General features: G+C 42.1%; 1 protein-coding gene across 5 annotated transcripts in view; it reads right to left on the minus strand.

Moving 5' to 3' along the window:
* Nucleotides 1-20,856, minus strand: part of LOC122799579 (clathrin heavy chain 1-like) — a 1,937,764-nt gene that overhangs the window by 1,105,736 nt on the left and 811,172 nt on the right. The window lies entirely within an intron of this gene.

A 20,856-nucleotide genomic window follows, 5' to 3' on the forward strand; every position in this document is an offset into this window, starting at 1 on the left:
ATTTAAAAATTCTAAAATGAGAAAGTGTGGGTTCTGTAAGTGTTGTAGATATATAAATGATGGCCCTTATGTAACAGTAAAAGGGTACAACTGTACAATTAGATGTCCAGGGCACGTTAACTGCAACACAAGGTTGGTTGTTTATCTTGCTACATGCCTATCATGTTCTGCATTCTATATAGGCAAAACTAAAAGAAAGTTAAAAGAGAGGATTGCAGAACATAATAGAGACATCAAAAATAAAAAGACGACCAACTCCTTATACACACACAGTAAAACATGTAAGGATTTTAAGAAGTTTCTTTTCTTTGTTATAGATAGGATACCAGATACTAGAAACAATGAAGGTGATGTCAACACACTACTTGAGGCTAAGGAGAGTTTATGGCAGTTAAGATTAAATTCTTCTGTGAAACCTGGTATAAACAAACACATATCCATTGTTAGTTACTTAAAAATGAAATCCAATAACATTTAAACATTAAAACATTTATTAGTTTACTTGTAAATTAATTTAGAATACAATAGTTAAATATTAAACATATGTATTTTTTGGTGGGTCAAAAACAAAAAACAAAAACAAAAATAAAAATAAAAATTAAAATTAAACATACTTACAATATGTAGGATATTTTTAGAAAATTAGTTTAAGTCTTTTTTTAAACATGTCAAGTCTTTTTATGGACTATTTAGGGTTGTCTTACAAAGTATAAAATTTATTTAGTTATGTGTTTTCACTTTATTAATAATTATAACAGTAAATTTTATAATGAAGTAAGAACGATGTTTTTTATACATATATGTTTTTTGTATACATTTTTTGTACATTTTTTGTATATTTGAAAGTGTTCTTATATATATTTAACATTCATATAACTACATCAAACAGTTTTTTCACAAAGGCAGTTTTCTCATAACATCAATAGAACAATTTATATATATTTCTTTAAGAAAGGGTATATATATTCAATTGAAAGAAATTTAACTAATTGTTGATTGATTGAACAATATGATAGGTTATTGTATGTATAAAACAGTTAGCAGTTGGTCTTTTATGTAACTCTGAAGAAACCCACGATGCTTGTGGGTGAAAGCGCTCAGTATAAAGAATAAATGCAGTTTTTTACCAAGTTTGTTCGATTCCGTTTTATTTAAATTGCGGATTATCCTTAAGTCTTTTTACTAGTTTTTGAGACCTCATTGAAATGCCTGAAGGCGATCCGTGCCTGTCCAAAAAGGAGGTAGCACAATCACTGAAAGAAGGTGTCCGAATAGGTAATGTCTGCACCGAAACTCGCAGTGTTTGTACAGTCTGTATGACTAAAGTCGGCGCAGAAGCGGTATGCATTGAAATCAATGGTGTGGTAAATTCCTGCACAGAGAATGTGGTTGCCAAAATTGGAGTTGCCTGCACCGAAACCATTGGTGCTGAAAAAGCCTGCACCAAAGAAATTGCCGGTGCCGGGGGGGGGGTCTGCGTCGAGAAAACGGTTGGTGCCAAAGGTGCCTGTGCCAAGAAAACTGTCAGCGCCGAAGATGTCTGCACAGAGACTTCCGTCTGTGCCAAAGATGACTGTGCCAATATACCAATCTGTGCCAAGAAAGTCTGCACTGAACTAGTCGGTGCCATAGTCTGCACCGTGAAGGCTGAATTCTGTGTCGAAAGCAACAGTGTAGAAGGACCAAGAGACATAATCTGAGAGAGTCAAGTGAGTAGGTGCCGAAGTAGCCACTGGCACTGATGACACTGACAATTTAGCCTTTTTATGTTTCAATTCCTTAGGGTCTCTAGAGGGAGACTATGGAAGAGACTTAGATTTTATGTTGTTTGAAAGGAGGGGAAGATTCCTGCAACCCAGAAATAGCCTCGCAGAAAGAGGTCTTAAGGAGACCCTTTAGTACTAGTTTATTTTTAAAGTCGTACAAAGTCTTGGCAGAAAAACCTTTACAAATCTGACAGGGCGGTTGCACTGCAAGATGAGGCACGCCCAAACAGTATACACAAGTCATGAGTGTCAGAGTGTGGCAGTTTGTGTCCACACTCCGAACACCTCTTAAAGCCTTGACTCCCTTTCTTCCCAGACATTATATCCACAAAATATTCAAAAACTAGGCCCACACACACTGTAGCAAGGCCCAAGTGAGGGTGACGAAAAAACTACCAACAAAGGTAGTAGAAGATACCAGAAAGGTACAGGTAATAAAGAAAAAAAAAGATACGGCTTAATATAGTAGAAAAACTAAGAATTCTGAGAGAAAAAAACAAAAAATTATCAAAATATACACTTAGCTGGAGAGGAATGGCTCGACATGGCTGAACAGCAATGCGACAAACTAGATCTGAGGTAACAGGGAGAAGGGCATGATGGGTAAAATCTTAGCTCGAGAGGTTTGAGGCTGGCGCAAACTTGAAAAAAAGGCCAGCTCAGTTCCAAGGTCAGAACCAAATCCCAAGAGTAAGGAATAAATAAAGATTAACAACTTCAGATTAAACATTTTAATAAGCCTTTCATAGATTAATGCTTTCTTTATGCAGAACAGTGGTGAGGCATCTGTCAACTCTTGAAACATGGCTGCAATTTTCTCTTTTCCCTAACTCTTCAAGTCCTGACCGACACACATCAGTTCTGCACAAAGTATGTGTAGGCACACAGCACCTCACACTGTCCTTTAGGAATTTCTATTAATGTGGCCCTACAGCACTTTTTAGAATTTTCAGTTCGCTAATTTAATACAGTTTAAAGATTTTGCTTAAAATTACATTCGTTCAATACACATCATGGGAAGAGATGCTTTACCAAAAATTACTCTGCCTTCCTGCAAATAAAATAATTGTGTAAAATTATACCATAACCATAGATGTCCTTCTCTTCCATGTTGCAGTATTCATACTGTGGGATTTTCTGCCTCAAGCATTCCAACGTCGGCTCCTAGACAAAGGCTTAAGCCTGGCTGCTGTAGGTGCGTAGGGCTATAAACGTAGGGCTATAAACCAGGGACTATAAATGTTACATCTGCACGCAAAGACCTCAGAACCCAGAGCCCAAAAATGCTGTACAGATTAGCCTGTAGGGTGTGGATACAAAGGTCAGAAGATCAACCATCCTGTAGAGATGTAATAAAAGGGGTATGGGAGGGTGGGAAGGAATACTGCAAAATAAAAGAGGACATCTATGGTTATGGTAAGATTTTACACAACCACTGTATGTCCTATTCCTATGCTGCAGTATTCATACTGTGGGAGAGTAACATAGCTTAAAAGGAGTGAAGGGAGGGGGCAGAGGTGAAGGATTCCAAGAATCCCTGCAGGATTACCCTAGCAAATCCTGCTCTGGCCCTGGAGACCTGGTCTAGCTTGGTAGTGTTTTGTGAAAGTGTGAATAGTAGACCAGGTAGCTACTTCCACAATGGATGCTGTGTCAAGGTCTCTAAGAAAGGCTTCGGAGGTAGCCATGCCTCTAGTGGAATGAGCCCTGATTTATTAAGGCAATTGTTTGCCATGATGTGAGTAGCAGAAGAGAATGGATTTCCTGATCAAACAGGAAATGGCTTGCTTGGAAACTGTCTTACTCAGAGCCCTGGGGTGGAAGGAAACAGAGTTGCTCAGATTTTCTGAAGGACTTAGTTTTGTCTAAATAAACTCTCAGTTGTCTGTGCACATCTAGAGAATAAATGATCCTCTCTGCAGTATTAGTTGGAGAGGGGAAGAAGGTAGGCAAGTGAATGGACTGCTTTAAGGATAGTCCGTTAACCACTATGGGCATGAAGGAAGGGCTAGTGCGCAAGGTCATCCTGTCATTGTGGAAGGTAGTGTAAGGACAGCAGACCATTAGGGCCTGTAGTTCACACACTCTTCTGGCCAAGGCAACGCCCACTAACAGAATGGTTTTCCATGTGCACATTTGTAGAGAAGCTGTGCTGGCTGCTCAAAAGGAGGTAAGGTGAGTTTTTCCAGCACAAAACTGAGGTCTCAGGGAGTAGGGATGAGTTTTCTTGGTGATCAAATATGCAAGACTGTCCACAAAGTCTCCGGCACAATGAAGGTTTTCCTATTTCCAGTGAAGGCAGGCAAACCACTCGAGGAAGTTGCAAACACTTTTATTGTATAAAAATCACATCAAAAGGCAAATCAAAAAATTGATAAAAACAGATAAAAACACATAAAAATGCAAATTTATTAACAACTCATTAACAACTTAATTATGACATGTATTACAAGTTCTTAAAAATAATGTGAGCTTCCTTCAAGCAGCACCCTATGATTTTTTACTATTTCTAGTTTTTAGTTTTAGCAATACTTATTAATTATTTATATGGTTTTAAAAATGAACTGGTATTCATAAACACCAGAATTCAGTGTATATATGGGGTACTATGGCTTTAATGTAGATGGTTTTCAATTATTGACAATTGATTGACAATTAATGAAAATTGTGACTGTATAAAAGGAATGGTCGAGGGGTAAAAGTTATTCTGATGAAGTCTCCGTATTAGGAGACGAAAGCGCTTAATCGACCCTTGCTTTTGCTTTTTGATTTGCCTTTTGATGTGATTTTTATACAATAAAAGTGTTTGCAACTTCCTCGAGTGGTTTGCCTGCCTTCACTGGAAATAGGAAAACCTTCATTGTGCCGGAGACTTTGTGGACAATTTCGTGGGTGTTTCTGTTCTTGGTTACAAATATGCAAGACTCCTCTCAGGAAAAGTTTAACGTCCAGTCTAGAAAGCAGACGTGGCTGTAAATGCAAGCAGGCTGAAATAGCAGAAAGGTGGGCTTTCACTGAAGAATATGCTAGTCCTTCTTTAATACGCTCACATATACAGCTAAGGACAAGTATGGGATCCACCTGAAAAAGGTCCCTGTCCTTAAAGGAACAGCATTTTGGGAATCTTTGCCATTTGGACAAAATGTTTTTTTCTAATTTTTTGGTTTCCTAGCCTCACTCAGGACTAACAGCACGTCCTCTGAGTAATGTTGTCTGAAAGGGATCAGAAGTTGATCACCCAAAGAGTTTGATACAACAAAAGTAACTGTGGGTGAATGAGAAATCCCTTTTGTTGTGTGAGTAGGTCCACCTTGTGGTGCAACTTGTGGTGACTGCCCTTGGCTAGGGAGAGAAGAAGGAAAGTACAGTTGTGTACACTTACCATAAATATAGATGTTAGAGTGTATTCACTGTTGCAGTCATCACATTTGGGTTATCTGCTTGCAGTAGCCCTCAGTCGGCCTGATTAACAAAGTCTTGGGTCCAGCGTCGAGTGCTGTCAGATCTTCCATGACGTCAGGTAGTCAGGGGTACAAAGCATGCAACCATCGCCATTACATCAGTTTTTCTTGCCCCAGATGTCAGGTGCCCCTATAATGGGAAGCAATTATATATACATAAGGTTACACCTCCAACAAAAAAACAAATACACCAAAAAGCTTTAAACATAGTAAGTACGAATAGATGTACAGCCAATAGAAGTCAGGGGGCTAGAGGGAGGGTAACTAGGACTGCAACAGTGAATACACTAGAACATCTACATTTATGGTAAGTGTACACAACTGTGCTATGTTCTTCGTGTTTCACTGTTGCAGTCATCACATTTGGGTAGATTCCCAACGCTAAGGATGGGAGGAGGTAATTAGATAGCATTAGGACCAGCTATAAGGCCATGCAAGACTGCAGTGGTAAAGCCAGCTCTGGATTTAGAGAAAATTGGCAAATGGTAAGGCTTGGTGAAGGTATGTACAGAACTCCAGGTAGCAGCTTCTAGGATGTCCATGGTAGTGACACCTCTGAGAAAGGCTGTAGAGACAGATGCAGCCCTGGTTGAATGTGGTCTAATCCCCTGTGGGGTAGGTTTTCCATGGTGCTTATAGCAGAAATTAATGCAATGGCCTATCCATTTAGAAATGGTTTGCTTTGAAATGGCCTTCCCCTCTGCCCCTGCAGCAAATGCAAACAGCAGTTGTTCAAATTTCCTGAGGTTTAATCCTGTTCAAATAAAATCTAAGTTGTCTGTGTACATCTAAGGAGTGCAGTATTTGCTCCCCTTTGTACTGTGGATTAGAAAAGAAGGTTGGCAGATGAATGGACTGACAAAGGGTCACACTGGATACCACCTTGGGCATGAAGGAGGGATTGAGGGACACCCTGCCCTCATGAAAAATGATGAAAGGCTCCACTGCCATGAGGGCCTGAAATTCAGACACCCTTCTTGCTGAAGTGATGGCTAGAAGGAAGGCTGTTTTTTCCAAGAAAAGAACTTCAACTCTGCATTTGCAGCTGGCTCAAAGGGAGGTAGAGTGAGCTTTTCCAATACAAAGTTAAGGTCCCAGGCTGGAGTAGGGGCTCTCCTGGGTGGTCTTAAGTTGTTGGCCCCTCTGAGGAACTGTTTCAGCAGTGGATGAGAGAAGAGGGGTGGGTTCCGTGTTGTAATGAGCTGAAATGGCTGAGGCGTGAATTTTGATGGAGGAAAAGGAGAGGCCCTTGTGAAGCATCTCAGTTAAGTATTGAAGAATCTGAGGTAAATTGGGGGTTGCTGTGCCCATCCCTTGAGTGTGGTTCCAGGCACAGAATCTTTTCCATTTTTCAGCATGAGATTTTCTAATACTAGGCCTCCTTGCCTCCAAAATGACATCCACAACTTGCTTACTGAGGGATAGTAATGGAGAGATTAGGTAATTAGCCAGACTGCCAGGTTCAGGGTTTGAAGCTGTGGGTGCAGAATCTGACCCTCCTGCTGGGACAGCAGGGCAGGGGTCTGAGGCAGGTGCCATGGTACCAGCAGTGACACACTACGTAGAAGGGGGTACCAGTGTTGGCATGGCCAGTCTGGTGCAATCGGTATCATCCTTGGTTTGTCCTGTTTGATCTTTAGTAGTACCTTGGAGAGGAGAGGCAGAGGGGGAAAGGCATAAACTGATAGTTTTTTCCAGGTGAAGGACAGGGCATCCACTTTCCAAGCTTGTTTGTGGGGAGTCCTTGTGCAGAATTTTTCCAATTGGTAGTTCTGGGGAGAGGCAAACAGGTCTATATCTGGGCTCCCCCATTTGTTTCTCAACATGTTGAATATCTTTGGTTCCAGTTTCCACTCGTGTGGGTCCATGAGATTTCTGCTTAGGTCGTCTGCCAGTGTGTTTAGCTTTCCTGGCAGGAACTGTGCCTGTAGGTGCACTTGGTAGCTCTAGGCCGTTTTCCACAGAGGCATGGCTAGCTTGCAGAGAGGGTATGAGTGAGTTCCCCCCTGCTTGTTTATGTACCACACAACAGTGGTGTTTGTCTGTCTTTACCACTAATTGTCCTGGAAGGATGTGGTCCTTGAAGGCTGTCACATTCTGTACAACTAACATTTCTTTTTGATTGATGTGCAGGTGCATTTGATTTGGGTTCCATTTGCCCTGAATGCACGACCCTGCCAAGTGAGCCCCCATGCATAGTCTGATGAGTCTGTTAGGGTTTGGGTGGCAGGGGGTAGAGTGAATGGCAGTCCCTTGCTCTGATGACAGGCGTCTGCCCACCAAAGGAACTCGTAGACAAGGAATGATAGGAATCGTTGCTTCTAGATCCTGAGAATGTTGACACCATAGGCTTTTGAGATACCATTGTAGTTTCCTCATATGCAGCCTTGCATATGGAATTAGTAGAATGCAGGAGGCCATGAACCCCAGGGTTTGCAGTATTTTCCTTGCAGATAGCTGGGTCTTTGTGGTCAGTAGTTTGAAGTAGGTTGTCAAATTAACTTGTTTTTCTGGCGTGAGAAAAGCCATCTGGGAAGTTGTGTTCAAGCTTGCTCCCAGGAATACAATTTGTTGGCAGGGTACAAGATGTGATTTCTTTTTGTTTATGGTGTACCCCAGAGAAGTTAGCAATTTCTGTACAAACGCCAGATGATTCAATAGTATGTCCTGGCTTTCTGCCTGAATTAGACAATCGTCCATGTATGGATATATTTGGATATTTCTTTGCCTGCAACATGCAATGACTGGAGCTAGGCACTTTGTGAATACCCTGGGTGCAGTAGATAAGCCAAAGGGCAGTGCAAAGAACTGATAGTGCATGTAGCCTGCTTTGAAGCATTGGTATCTTCTGCAGGATTCCCTTATTGGGATGTGCAGGTAAGCTTCCTTTAAGTCCAGTGTTGCCAACCAGGCATCCTTGCCTAGCATAGGAAGCAGCTGATAAAGAGTTAGCACCTTGAATTTTGGAATCACCAACAATGTGTTTAGGATAGAGAAAAGTCCAATATAGGACGCCAGGAGTGGTCTTTTCTGGGCACCAGAAAAAGTCTTGACATATTGCCCCTTTTCCTCTTCTGGAACTGGTTGAATAGCCCTGATGCTTAAGAGAGCAAGAATTTACTTTTGAGCCTCTGCCCACTGATTTGGGGGTAGGTCTGGCCAACAGTTTGGAGTTGGTAAGGAGTGAAAGTGGAATCTGTATCCTTGGGAAACTATATTTAAAACCCATTTGTCCTGGGTAATGAGTTCCCAAATTTTTGCCTGCCGGGCAATCTTTCCCCTTAAGGGAACAGTCAGTTGTGCAGGGCTTGTAAGATTTAAAGTTAAGTCATTGAGACTGTTTACCATATGGGGGAGTCTTACCACTTCCTGCTTTGAAAGTGGGAGCCGCCCACTGCTTAGCCCTGCGAGTACCTTGGGACTGAGGCCTGGGTGTTCTGCTGGTTCTGGGTTTGGACTGAGAAGGCCTAGAAGAGGCAGGAAAGGACCAATTTTTAGAGGGCCAATGCCTACTAAATTTGGGAGGCTGTACTTGCAGGAAATCTTAAACAGTTTGCATAGATTTAGCTTTTCCTCCATCTTTTTAAGTACTACTTCTGCTTTGTTGCCAAACAGGTAGTCTTGGTTTAAGGGAGCATCCAGCAATTTAGCTTTAACATGATCTGGCAAAAATTGCTCCTTAAGCCAAGCATGCCTTCTAAGTACAAACCCAGTGACAGCAGCCCTGCAAGATACCTCTAGTGAATCAAAACCACATTTCAAAGCATGTTTCCCAACTTGTTCAGCAGAATGCATTAAATCCTGTAAATCTTTATTTTCAGCAGAGTCAGGAATCAACATTTTCTGTTTAAGCAATCCAATAATATGCTGCTGATACTTTAACATATGAAACTGGCAGTTTAAGGCCCTAATGGCCAAGGTGGCAAAAGTATATACCTTCTTACCCTATCTATCCAGCGTCCTGGAATCTCTATCAGAGGGGGTAGGATTTTTGGCAGTAGTAGCCTTAATGCCCTTGGGTCCCTGTGAAATGGTCTCAGGATCCGCAGTAGAATTTTTAAAAAGGAACTTGTGAGAGTCAGGAACCTTGTAATATCTATCAGGTTTTCTGGGAGCAGGAGGTAAAGAGTCAGGGGCCAAGCTAGATTCCGAAAAGGAATCAACAGTGTCCAGTACAGGGGGGATAGCTAAAGGCCTGTGTTGGGGCAGGAGTAAGAAATCCCTAAGCCTCTTTTTAGAGTCAGAGTAATCCTAGCTTTCCCAGTCTTTGCCTGGAAACAGGGTTCCCCCATGGGGTCTTGCATGAAAGGAAACAGCCTGTCTGATTTACAAATGGCTTTGGTCTTAGCCAAGTAGTATCTAAGTTGTCTACGCACATCCAAGTAGTGAAGGATCCTTTCATTGAACTGTGGTGAAGGAAAAGAAAGTAGGCAGATTGATGGCTTGATTTAGGGAGAGTTCATTAAACTACCTTGGGCACGAAGAATGGGTTAGTACACAGGCAAACCCTTGGAAAACTGTAAAAGGAAGAGAAGCCATGAGGGCTTGCAGTTCAGAGAATCTTCTGGCTGAAGTAATAGCCACCAGAAGAACAGTTTTCCATATGCAGTGTTGAAGAGTGAAGTCCTTGGTTAGTTTAAAGTGAGGCAAAGTAAGCTTTTCTAACACAAAGTTAAGATCCCAAGGAGGAGGGACAGGCTTTCTTGGAGGTCTAATGTGCAGAACTCCTTTCAGAAATAGCTTGACTTCCAACCAGGAAGCCAAAAGATGTGCCTTGATGGAAGAATATGACAAGCCAATGTTCATTAATTCACACAGGTCGGACAAAACCACTGGAGGTTATACAGATAGTGGTTGGAAGTCATGTTTTAGACACCAAACAGAAAATCTTTTCCACTTGGATAGGATTTTCTGGTAGTGGGTTTTCTGGACTGCTGCAGAACCTGAAGCACGTCCTCAGTATAAAGGTGTTTAAAGGGAATCCGCATCTTACCATCCACAGTGTTAGGTTCAGGGTGTAGTAGTTCGCTTTTCCTATGCGAGTAGGTCCACCCTGAGGGGTAACTTGTGGAGATTGCCATTGGCTAGATGATGCAGAAGGGGGTACCGGTGCTGCCTTGGCCAAAAGGGGGCAACCAACAAGATTTGAGATCGCTCTCCCTGAATTTTTAGTAGAAAATTTTCTAGAAGAGGAAAGGGGGGAATGCATACGCAAACATCCCCTTCCATGGGAAGGGAAAAGCATCCACCTTCCACACCCCAGGAGTGTACATCCTGGTGCAGTAAGCTGAGAGCTGTCTGTTCATGCAGGAGGCAAACAAGTCTGAGATGTACCCAGTCGATGGCCCAGGTCCAGGAACACATCCCTGTTTAACATCAATTTGTGCGATTGAGGCATGGACCTGCTTAGTGAATCTGCCATCAAATTCTGGGCTGAAGGGATGTAGACTGCTAGGAGAGACACCAGACTCTGTTGAGTGATCTCCCATGCAAGCAATGTTGATCTTTATAGGATGTAGGACTTTACCCCCCCCACCCAACCCTCCCGCTTGATGTACCACAGCACCGTGTTGTCTGTGTACCATTCTCAGCACTCCTGGAAGGACCTGAGCATGAAAGATTTGTAGGGCAAAGATCAAGGCTCTCGTTTCCTAGATGCTGATGTGTTGCCTCTGTTGGGAGTGGGTCTATAAGTCTTTCACCTTCCAGTCTCCCAGAGTTGCCACCAACCCAAGTCTGATGAGTCTGTGTACAGATCCTGGTTGGAGACAGGAGGAAGGAGAGGAAGAACTCGATTTTTTTGAAATCTAGGCAATCCACCACTCAAGTTCCCTGGATGGGCAAGGTAAGAATGGAGCCATAAACCCCAGAGGGTGTAGGTGTTGTTTCCAGACTGTCCTTAGGAACTACTGAAATTTCACGTGCAGTCTTGCTGAGGGTACCATGGGAATGGTGGAGGCCATGAATCTCAAGAGTCTAAAACTCCCTGGCAGACGGGGCTTGGAGAGGAAGAAGTTCCTGAAAATAAGAAGTTAGGGTCTGAATCTTGTCTGGAGGTAGACAGGCCATCATTTGCACAGTAAGAATCATGCATCTTAGGAATACATGGTCCTGAGAGGAAGTCAGAGGATTTTTGAAGGTTTATGGTAAACCAAAGCTCTTTCAGCAGGAACTTGTCATAGACGAGGTGCTCTTGAACCAACTGAGGGGACAATGCCTGGATGAGGATATCTTCCAGACTGGAAAAGAGTTGGATCCCCTGCATTCTGGTGAAGGCAATGACTGGGATTAAACACTCTGTGAGCACTCTTGGAGCCGTAGAGAGACCAAATGCCAAAGCACAGAACTGAAAATGAGAAGAACCTACTGAGAAATGAAGGAATTTCCTGAAAAGTGGGTGGATTGGGATGTGCAGGTAGGCATCCTTTATGTCTAAGGACACCATGTAGGGCTGAGGAGGAATCAGGGGAGGACAGTAGGAAGAGACAGCATCCGAAAGGAGGGGACCTTGAGGAAAGGTATTCAGATAGAGCCAAGAAAGGTTTCCAGGGACCTTCTTTTCTGGGAACCAGGAACATTCTGGAGTAAAATCCTTTCCCCTCTTAATTTTTGAGGGACCTCTTGAATAGCGCCTTTAGAAAGGAGGGCATGCAAGACTGGAGGAAAGGAAGCCATTGGGGATTGAGGAATGCCTTTGAAGGTTGGTCTGGAATCCCAAACCATGAAATAGCCTTGTTTTATTATAGAAAGGACCCAAGAGTCCTGGGTAATCTGTTTCCAAGCAATAAAGGATAGGCAGAGATACAGGGACAGTGTGGTAAGCTGGACTTAAGGTCTGGTAGTCACAGACTACCAAGTTTGGTCTGAAAAGGCTGCTTTTGAACTGGTGTGGAGGGAGAAGACCTGAAAGGGGTCTGCTTCCTGGGATATTTTTCCCCTTGAAAGATAGGTGTTTAGGTCTTCTCACAAAGGTGGTTCTCGCCCAGTAGTTTCTCTGGAAACAGGGGACAGGAGACAAAAATATGTGCCCGAGATCCTGAAGCTCTTTGCCTTTCTCCTGAAGAGCCTTAAAGAGCTCTGCAGTTACTGAGCCAAACAAGGATTTGTTATCTAAGGGTATGTCCATAAGTCCCTCTGATATCATCTGGCAAAGGCTGCAGCCTAAGCCAACAATATCTTATGAGGACTGATCCTGATGCGGCTGCCCTTGCTGAGGCCTCCACTTCATCATAACTACACTTAATGAAGTGTCTACTAACTTGACTGCAAGAATTCAAAAGGCTAGTAATTTTTTCCTTATTGGGGGAAGTCAGGTAACTCATTGTTTAATGGCACCTGTCAATAGGGCCAAAGAATATTTGGCAATACGAGTCTGATAATTTATGGCTCTCTCAGATAAGATCTCAGAGGTATAAACTTTTTTTTCCCAACCTCTCTACAATTCTGCTTTCCTTATCCACAGGGAGCAAGTAAGTGGATGGGAGAAATTCAGAGGTTTTATCTGCAGCAACAGATATAGTAGATGGGTCCACAGAAGAGGCCTTAAAGGAATTTGGTATCTTCAGGAACTTTATAAAATGTGTCAGGATGCTTAGGTACTGGGGGATGGGAGTGCGGTGATTTTGATGCAGCCAAGAAGGCATCCAAAAATGCAGGAAGGACTGGGGGAACAGCAGACGGTTTAGGAAACTCCATTTGCAAGAGGTTACAGTACCTCTCGAGTCTCCGATACCCGACTGCAGTCACATTTTAAAAAGTCTTTCATTTGGACAATAGCCTCCCCAAAGGTGAGGTCTTTCCCCAGGGGAATCAGTTCCATTAGACTCCTCCCTCTGGGGAAGCAATCTGAGAGGTGTAGGTAAAGGACTCATCCCCTAAACAGTTGTCATCTTCAGAAGAAATATCTGCCAAAGGCCTACTCCTAGGAGTGGAGGCTGAGGAAGACTGGACAGGAGCAGATGTCTGGCATAATGCCATGAAAGCATTAAAGAAGCCTTAGGTAAAAGCCTGCCCGTCAGGGACTTGGATCTGATGGCATGGTTTGCTGAGAAGGAAGAGGAATTGTCGGAACAGAAGGCACAGTCGTAAGTTCAGGCCAAGATTTCTTGGTCTTTTTAGTCAGCAGCTCCTCCAAAGGTCCCAACATCAGGTCCATGTCCCTGGCCAAACGTTTTAAACGCTGACTCTCCAAATATAGTTTCAGAGTAGCAAGTTGGTTCCTAAGGGTCTTTGGTATGAAAGCCTTACAGCTCTCGCAGGTGGTATGATCGTGGTTCTGGGCCTAAACAGAATAAACAGTTTGCGAGTCTTTATGTGGAGTGTCTTCCACACAGACACTTGCCCTTTCTACCTGATATTAACCCACAACACAGTAGCAAGAAAGTTAACAAAATCCCCTACAGGGTGCTTATCTGAACACAGACAAAACACGAGGTCACTTTCCAAAGTGAGTGACGATCAAAGCTGGTAGTCAAACAGATTGAAAAGGTCTGAGGTAGGTGCGTGCTGACGTCCACTTTATACCCGACGTCCATTTATGGCTGACATATGCTGAGTGGTGCAGGCCATCGCACATACCTTCGCAGTAGCATTTATCTTTGGTAAAAAGGCAGGAAGTACAAGTCAACCAGAGGCGTACTCCCCGTGTAATGGATACTGCAGCATATGAATAGGACATCAACAGTTATAACAAAGAGGGTAGGAAGAGGGAGTGGATACAGCAATAGTGAAGACAATGCCACTTACTGTTATGGTAAGACTTTACACAACTGTACTATGTCTTTCCATATTTACTGACATTTAATTACCAGGAAAATCCTAATGGGTAGGAGTTCATTCTCAGCAAAGGCCTTGGAAGAAAAGCTCCAAAGTATTACAAAAATTTTTTTTTAAAAATGCAAAAACCAAATACATTTTAAATAATTTTACCAAATTAGCCATATGAAAACATTGGCTGAGAATAAATAAAAGTTGCATGAAAATGATTCGGTAGTTAAGAGAAATTTTAGCTAGTTTATAGAGTAATTAAAGGTACGTTAGTGTAATAAAAATGGAAATTGTAATATGAAGTCTGAGAAAAGCAGACTTGTGGTATATTTAGAAAGAAAGCCAGGGGAGATAAATTGATAGAACACAGGAAGTGAGTGAAAGAGTAAGGACATGTAAGGTGTGATTAGATATCTGTAATTTAAGGATACAGTTTATCCTGGTGTTCAGCAAGGACATACTGTTTTTGGCTAGGAAATCTCATCACTGCTGCATTATTCCTTACTTAAGGGAGAGAACAGGAGCTCAAGAGGAAGCCTGGGAGGAGGAAGGCACAGAAAAGTCCTCTACAAAAGCAAGCAGGATAGCCCTGGCAAAGCCCACCCTGGCCCAGGAAATAACATCCAGCTTGTAATGCTTAGTGAAAGTATTAACAGAGGACCAAGTAGTAGCTTAAAGGCTGCAGTTGGTATCTAAACCTTTGAAAAACGCACCAGATGAGGCCCTATCCTTGCAGGATGCACTTTTACAAATGAGGAAAGACATTTCCCATTTAAAGAAAAACAAAGAAATGGCTTTAGAGATCCAAGAGGAGATGGTTTGCTTAGAAACAGCCAAACTCAAAAGTCCTAGGATGAAAAGGAACAAAGCTGCTCAGACTTGAGAATAAATTTAGTTATATCCAAATAATAGCAGAGCTGTCTATACAAATCCAAGGTGTGAAGAACCTCCTCACTGGCAGCAGACTGCAGAGAAAGAAAAAAAAAGAAAGGAACTTGAATAGATTAAGGGACAACTCATTGACCACCTTTGGTATAAAAGGACGAGTATGAAGAGACACCTTATCTATGTGGAAAACTAAAAAAGGAGGAATAACCATGAGAACCTGAAGTTCAGACACTCTCTTGGCTGAAGTGAGAGCCAAAACAAGAACAGTCTTCAAAGTCCAATGTTGTAAGGAAGCTAAAGAAACAGGCTCAAAAGGAGCCCGAGTGACTTTTTCAAGGACATAACCAAGGTCCCAGGAAGGTGGAATAGGCTTCCTGGAAGGCCTGATATGAAGAACACCTTTAAGAAATTGTTTGACCTCAAATCTAGAAGCCAGAAGAGGAGTCAAAAACAAATGAGCAGAAATTACTGAGAGGCGAACTTTAACTGCAGAATATGCCAAACCACGGAGCAGATCACACAAAGAAGAGAACCAGAGGAACTACCAGACACGGGGAATCCCCTAGGCAAGAGAGACACCAGACAGAAAATTGCTTCCATTTGGACATACGACTTCCTGGTAGTGGGTTTTCCAGCCTCCTGCAGAACCCAAAGCACATTCTCAAAAAAGAGGTACCTGAAAGGGATCTAAACCCTATCAGTCACAGTGCTAGTTGAAGAGTGGACCAGTGATCCCTTGTCTTGTGTGACAAGACCCACTTAGTGAGGTGACTTGTGATGATTGCTCCTGGCCAAGAAAGAAAGGAGGAACCACAATGCTGCCTAGGCCAAAGGGGGAGTCACTAGCAAATTTTCAGTCGCCTGCCTGATCTTCTGCAGGACTTGTGATAACAGAGGAAGGGGAGGGAAGGCATACAAAAACCCCCTTCCAAGAAAAAGGGTGCTCACTTTCCAAAGCCAGAGGACTTGGGACTCTAACAGAATAGAAGTCGTCTGTTCAGAGTGAAGGTAAAAGATCTATCCCAGGAATACCCCACCAATGGACTACGTCCAGGAACACATCTCTGAGAAGCATCCAGTCATGCTGGACCTACTCAAGAGTTTGCACTAGACTGTGCTCTGAGGGAAAGTAAACCACCTGAAAAGTCACTTGATACTGGATAGCTAGATCCAGGACCTAAAGAGCTAGTTTGCAAAGACAGGAGCTTGTGTCGTGTTGCTTGTTAACATGCCACATCACTGTGGTGGTGTTCTGAAAAACTGAGAGGCCTGGAAAGAAACATGGAATGAAAACCCTGAAGTACCAGAAGCAAAGCCCTCCTTTATATAGATGTGATATGACCTCTGATGAGAAGACCACAAACTCTGAACCTTGAGAGGGCCACAAGAGGCACCCCCATCCCGTCCGAGGCATTTGCAAAGATCTCATGAGATGAAATTGGAGCCTAAAAAAGAAACCCCAGGTTGACAAAGTTTATGAATCCACCACTGAAGTTCAAGCTTGAGGCAGGAAAGGAAAGGTATCAGAAAATCCAGGGGGTGGTAATGTTCAAGACACACTGATTTGAGATACAACTGAAGTTTCCTCATATGGAACCTGTTGAGAGACAGCAAGGGAATTCATGAAGCCATGAACCCCAAGAAATTCCCTGGATGTGACAGATAGCAGAAGAAAAATTGACTGGAAGAAGGCAGTCAAGGACAGATTCTTGGGGGCAGCCAGAGATGTCAACATGGAAATTTTCTGAAGTCTGCAGCCAAGGAAAATATGATTCTGGGAAGGTGTCAGAAATTACTTCTAAAAGTTTATGGTGACCCCAGACTAACAGGAAGTAGTAAACTTGATCCTGATGCATAAGGTTGGGGGAAGGATCCTTGAATAAGCACATCATCTAGACAAGGAAAGAGCTGAATTCCTCGCATTTTGTGAACACACTTGGGGAAGTAGAGAAGCCACAGGGTAACGCAGAGACCTGAAAATGCAAGGAACAGAAACAAATGTAAACATTTCCTGAACAAGATGGAAAGGGATGTGAAGACATGCATTCTAGATATCCAGAGATACCAGAAAGGCCTGGCGTAAGAAAGGAAATAGTGCCTGTACAGAAAACATTCAAAAGAAAGGAATCCTGAGAAGGGTGGTCAGCTGGGAAAGATCCAGAACTGGTCTCCAAGTGACGTCCACTCAAGAGACTAGAAACATTCTGTAGTATAATCCCTTCCCTACCTGGGCAGGAAGCGTGGCTTGAATGGTACCTTGAGACAAGACAGAGTGAAGAACCTCTGGGAAATAAGGAAGATGTTGCTGAGGAAGATGAGGAACGCCTGAAAAGAGAGGAAGGGACTTCCAAACCATGAAATATCCCTGATGGATAATGGGCAGAACTCAAGAGTCTGAAGTGATCCGTTGCCAATTTGGAAGAGACAAGTACAGACAGAGGAGAAAAAGGAATCTGGCCAAGGGCAGTGGGAAGCAAACAGTCAAACAGAACCTAGCTGTCCTGGAAAGCAGGTTTCTGGGTGGCAGGAGTCTGAATAGACTTAGTAGGAAGCACACACCTAGAACCCTTCTTGCCCTTAAGAGAAGGGCAAGATTGCTGACAAATGCAGACTTAGAAGAATAATTCCACTGAAATGTGGGAATATAAGAAACAAAAATGTTTCAACTTCTGCAAGGCTTTACCCTTGTCCAGGAGGAAAATGAAAAGTTCAGCTGCAGCAGATCCAGATCCAAAAAGATGTTTATTATCTGTCATGCAAAATGTAGATCAGAGTATGTGCTGCATCTTTAAGAAGCATATCAAGGACTGAACATGCACATATAAATAAAAGGCACATGCTATTCCATGTGCCATTTTGAGAGTGCAGCCAAAGAGTGAGCACGTATGACAGCAATAATTAGTTTGTATATAAAACTTAAGTTAAAGTCAGTAAACTTCTATTGTGATGTGCTTGTATACAACAAAGCTGCTTGAACAGAACCCACAAAGACTCTTCTATTGTGTCCAAGGTAGTAGACTGATATGGTGTCAGAACCGGGGTTTCCAGAGAATGACATTCGGAGCCATGAGGTGCAAAGATGACAGTGAAGTTAAACTTAAGACAAACTAGCACAAAAAAGGAATCAAAGGTAATAAGAAATCTTACAAACTACTTATTTTATAAAAAAGATAAAATGGAGCATTACAAGGGCACAAACCGCATTATTAAACAAGCGAGAAGCACAAAAAGTTTATTATCTAACGGGAGTGTTTAAGATTAAGATATGTGATAAAACGATTCAGATAAAAAAGCAAAACAAGTATGTTTAAAGCAAAACGGGCACATTTAGAGTAAAATGAGCACAAGAGTATAATGGTCATGAAAAGAGATTAAACGAGCAAAACGAATATAAGGGCAAAATGGGCAAATTAAGCGTAAATAAAGCAAGGCGACTTCATGTGTTTTGGCATAACCATGACTTTGCATTGTATCAAGGGCATAACTAGATTTATTTGAAGTAAAAGTGTGCAAAAGTGCTTATAGTGTGTGCTTACTATTGTGCATGTATTCCAGAGAGTTACTTGTGTGCAAAGGGCAACTATTTCACAAAGTACGGTCAAAGTATAGCCAGTTCGAAAAGCTTCTTGTGTTGGGTGTGTCTATTCACAAAGTGCCACCATTATGGAGTATTTCTTGCACTCTAAAGAATTGCCTAGCAAGGTACTATCATTTTGGTGAAATTTCAGTATGCTGTACTGTTTATTTGCAAAGTGCAATTACTTCAAAATGTTACTGACTCTGAGCTTCTCTTGCCCAGTTCATTCGCATCATGCAGTTATTTGAAATGTTTCTTAAACTGATGAGGGGATTTCTTGCAGTGCAGTAACTTCAAGAGCATTATAGTCCCCAATAGATTTATTGCACAAAGTTCGGTTATACAGAGGCTTGTTGTGCTATTGGGCAAAGTTACAGATACTGGCATAAATTTCTGTCATATGTGTATGTGTTCATGCTTATTTGCAAAATCCTTCAATGGCATGTGTTAATATAGCAGATGGATTTCAAACACCATTTCCACTTGTATTTGATCAGAATACTGCAGAAAATTGGAGAATATTTGACCAAGAGTACGATATTTTTATACAAGCAGCTTATTCAGAGAAAGATGCATGCACCAGGGCACTCATTTTGTTAAACCAAGATGGGTCAGAGGCCATTGAGAGAGCGTTCATTTGTGTATGCACCAGCAGTATATGAGGGCGATGGTGAAAATCATCATATTGTTGTACAGGCTGAAATAAGGGAAGACCATAGAGTGTTTAAAAAGCAAATTCAGAGAAATGTGTAACCCCCAAACAAATATTACATTAGAGAGGCATTTGTTTTACATGAGAGAGCAGAAGCCAGGGAAACTTTTGCAGTTTATATAACTAACCTGAGAAAAAGCCAAAAATGTAAGTTTGGTAACTTAAAAGATTAATTAATAAAAGACAGGCTCGTGTGTGCTATTAATAGTGCTGCTGTGAGAAAGATTTTGCTTCATGACAGTGACAATGCTGAATAAAGCCACTGAGATTTGTCAAATCCATGAAGTTAGAGAAACACACAAGTATGCTTACAAGTGACAACAGCATGGTTTCAGCAGGCTCCAGAGCAAATGTAGATGGCAAGCAACATGTGGCAAGCAGAAGTAGGCCTATGCACATGGCAGCCACATACCCCTGCTGGTTCACCAGGGAAACCACAGTTTTCCAAGCAAGTTTTAAAGCCAGTTCAGTTAAAGCGGCATGCTCAGTGCAGTACAAATGTGAATTAGCAAAACCCAAGTCCGGCTTTATTGTTAACTGTTGCAATTGTGGTACCAATCATGAGTTTAGGAGAAATGCTTAGCATTTGGTCAGCAATGTCACAATTGTAAAAAAATGGAACCAGTTTCAAAAATTTTGCAAATCAAATAAACCCATTTATAAAGAAGGAGCACACAACAAAATCTAAATGATCAAGTAGAGTTGCAGCAGTCCACTTTCTATGTAGATAGTGCATCAGTAAATGGTGAAAGAGCCGATGCAGTGAATTTGTTGGCAAAGAGCAAATTGTTTTGTACAGGCCAGATCAATGGTAAATCCACAGGGCTTAAAGACAACACTGGCTCAAAAGTGTAATGTTATATCAGCAGACACATTTGCTAAAGTTAAATCTAATGAGCAACTCAATGTGGCTGGTAGTGCGAAACTTGTTGCTTATGGAGGTGAAGAAAGTCAAACTGAAGGCTTAGTGATGCTTTCATGTTATTTGGCTAAGACCTGTTACACAGATTGTTATTCTATGTAGTCTAAAGACCAGTACAATCTTTACTGGGTCTCAAAGACAGTTCGAGAAATAATCTGCTTTCTTTTACCAAAGAAATTCATTACACAAGTGCATATCCTAGTTCCAATTTTTCTGAAACAATTTTCTCAGAGTATGCTGAAGTTTTCGATGAGTTGGGCAAACTTCCAGTTGTGTACTCCATGAAGTCAGACCCAGAGGTCACTCCAGTAGTTAGACCAGCAAGAAAAGTAATGACAGCTATGCAGGATAAAGTCCAAGGCTCAGTTGGATGAAATGGTACAGCAAGGTGTAATTTGTCCAGTTACAGAACCAACTGAATGGGTGTCATCCATGGTAGCAGTTCACAAAAAAGGCTCAGACGAAATCAGAATATGTACTGACCCAAGAGATCTGAACAAAACATTGAAGAGACCACATCACCCAATGCACACACAGAGGGTGCAGCTCTAATACCAAAATGCCACTGTTTTCTGCCTTGGATGCAAAAGTTTATTTTGGCAAGTGATGATTGATCGCAGATCCTCATTACTAACCACTTTTGGTACCCCGTTTGACAGATACAAATTCATAAGGATGCCATTTGGAATAAATTCTGCAAGTAAAGTTTTCAGCGTACAATGTAGCAATTTTTTTCTGGTTATCCTTGTGCCATAATAGTAGAT

This window comes from Protopterus annectens, chromosome 4.part0 (genome assembly GCF_019279795.1).
Source record: "Protopterus annectens isolate FY-2018-M chromosome 4.part0, PAN1.0, whole genome shotgun sequence".
Classification (NCBI taxonomy): domain Eukaryota; kingdom Metazoa; phylum Chordata; order Ceratodontiformes; family Protopteridae; genus Protopterus; species Protopterus annectens.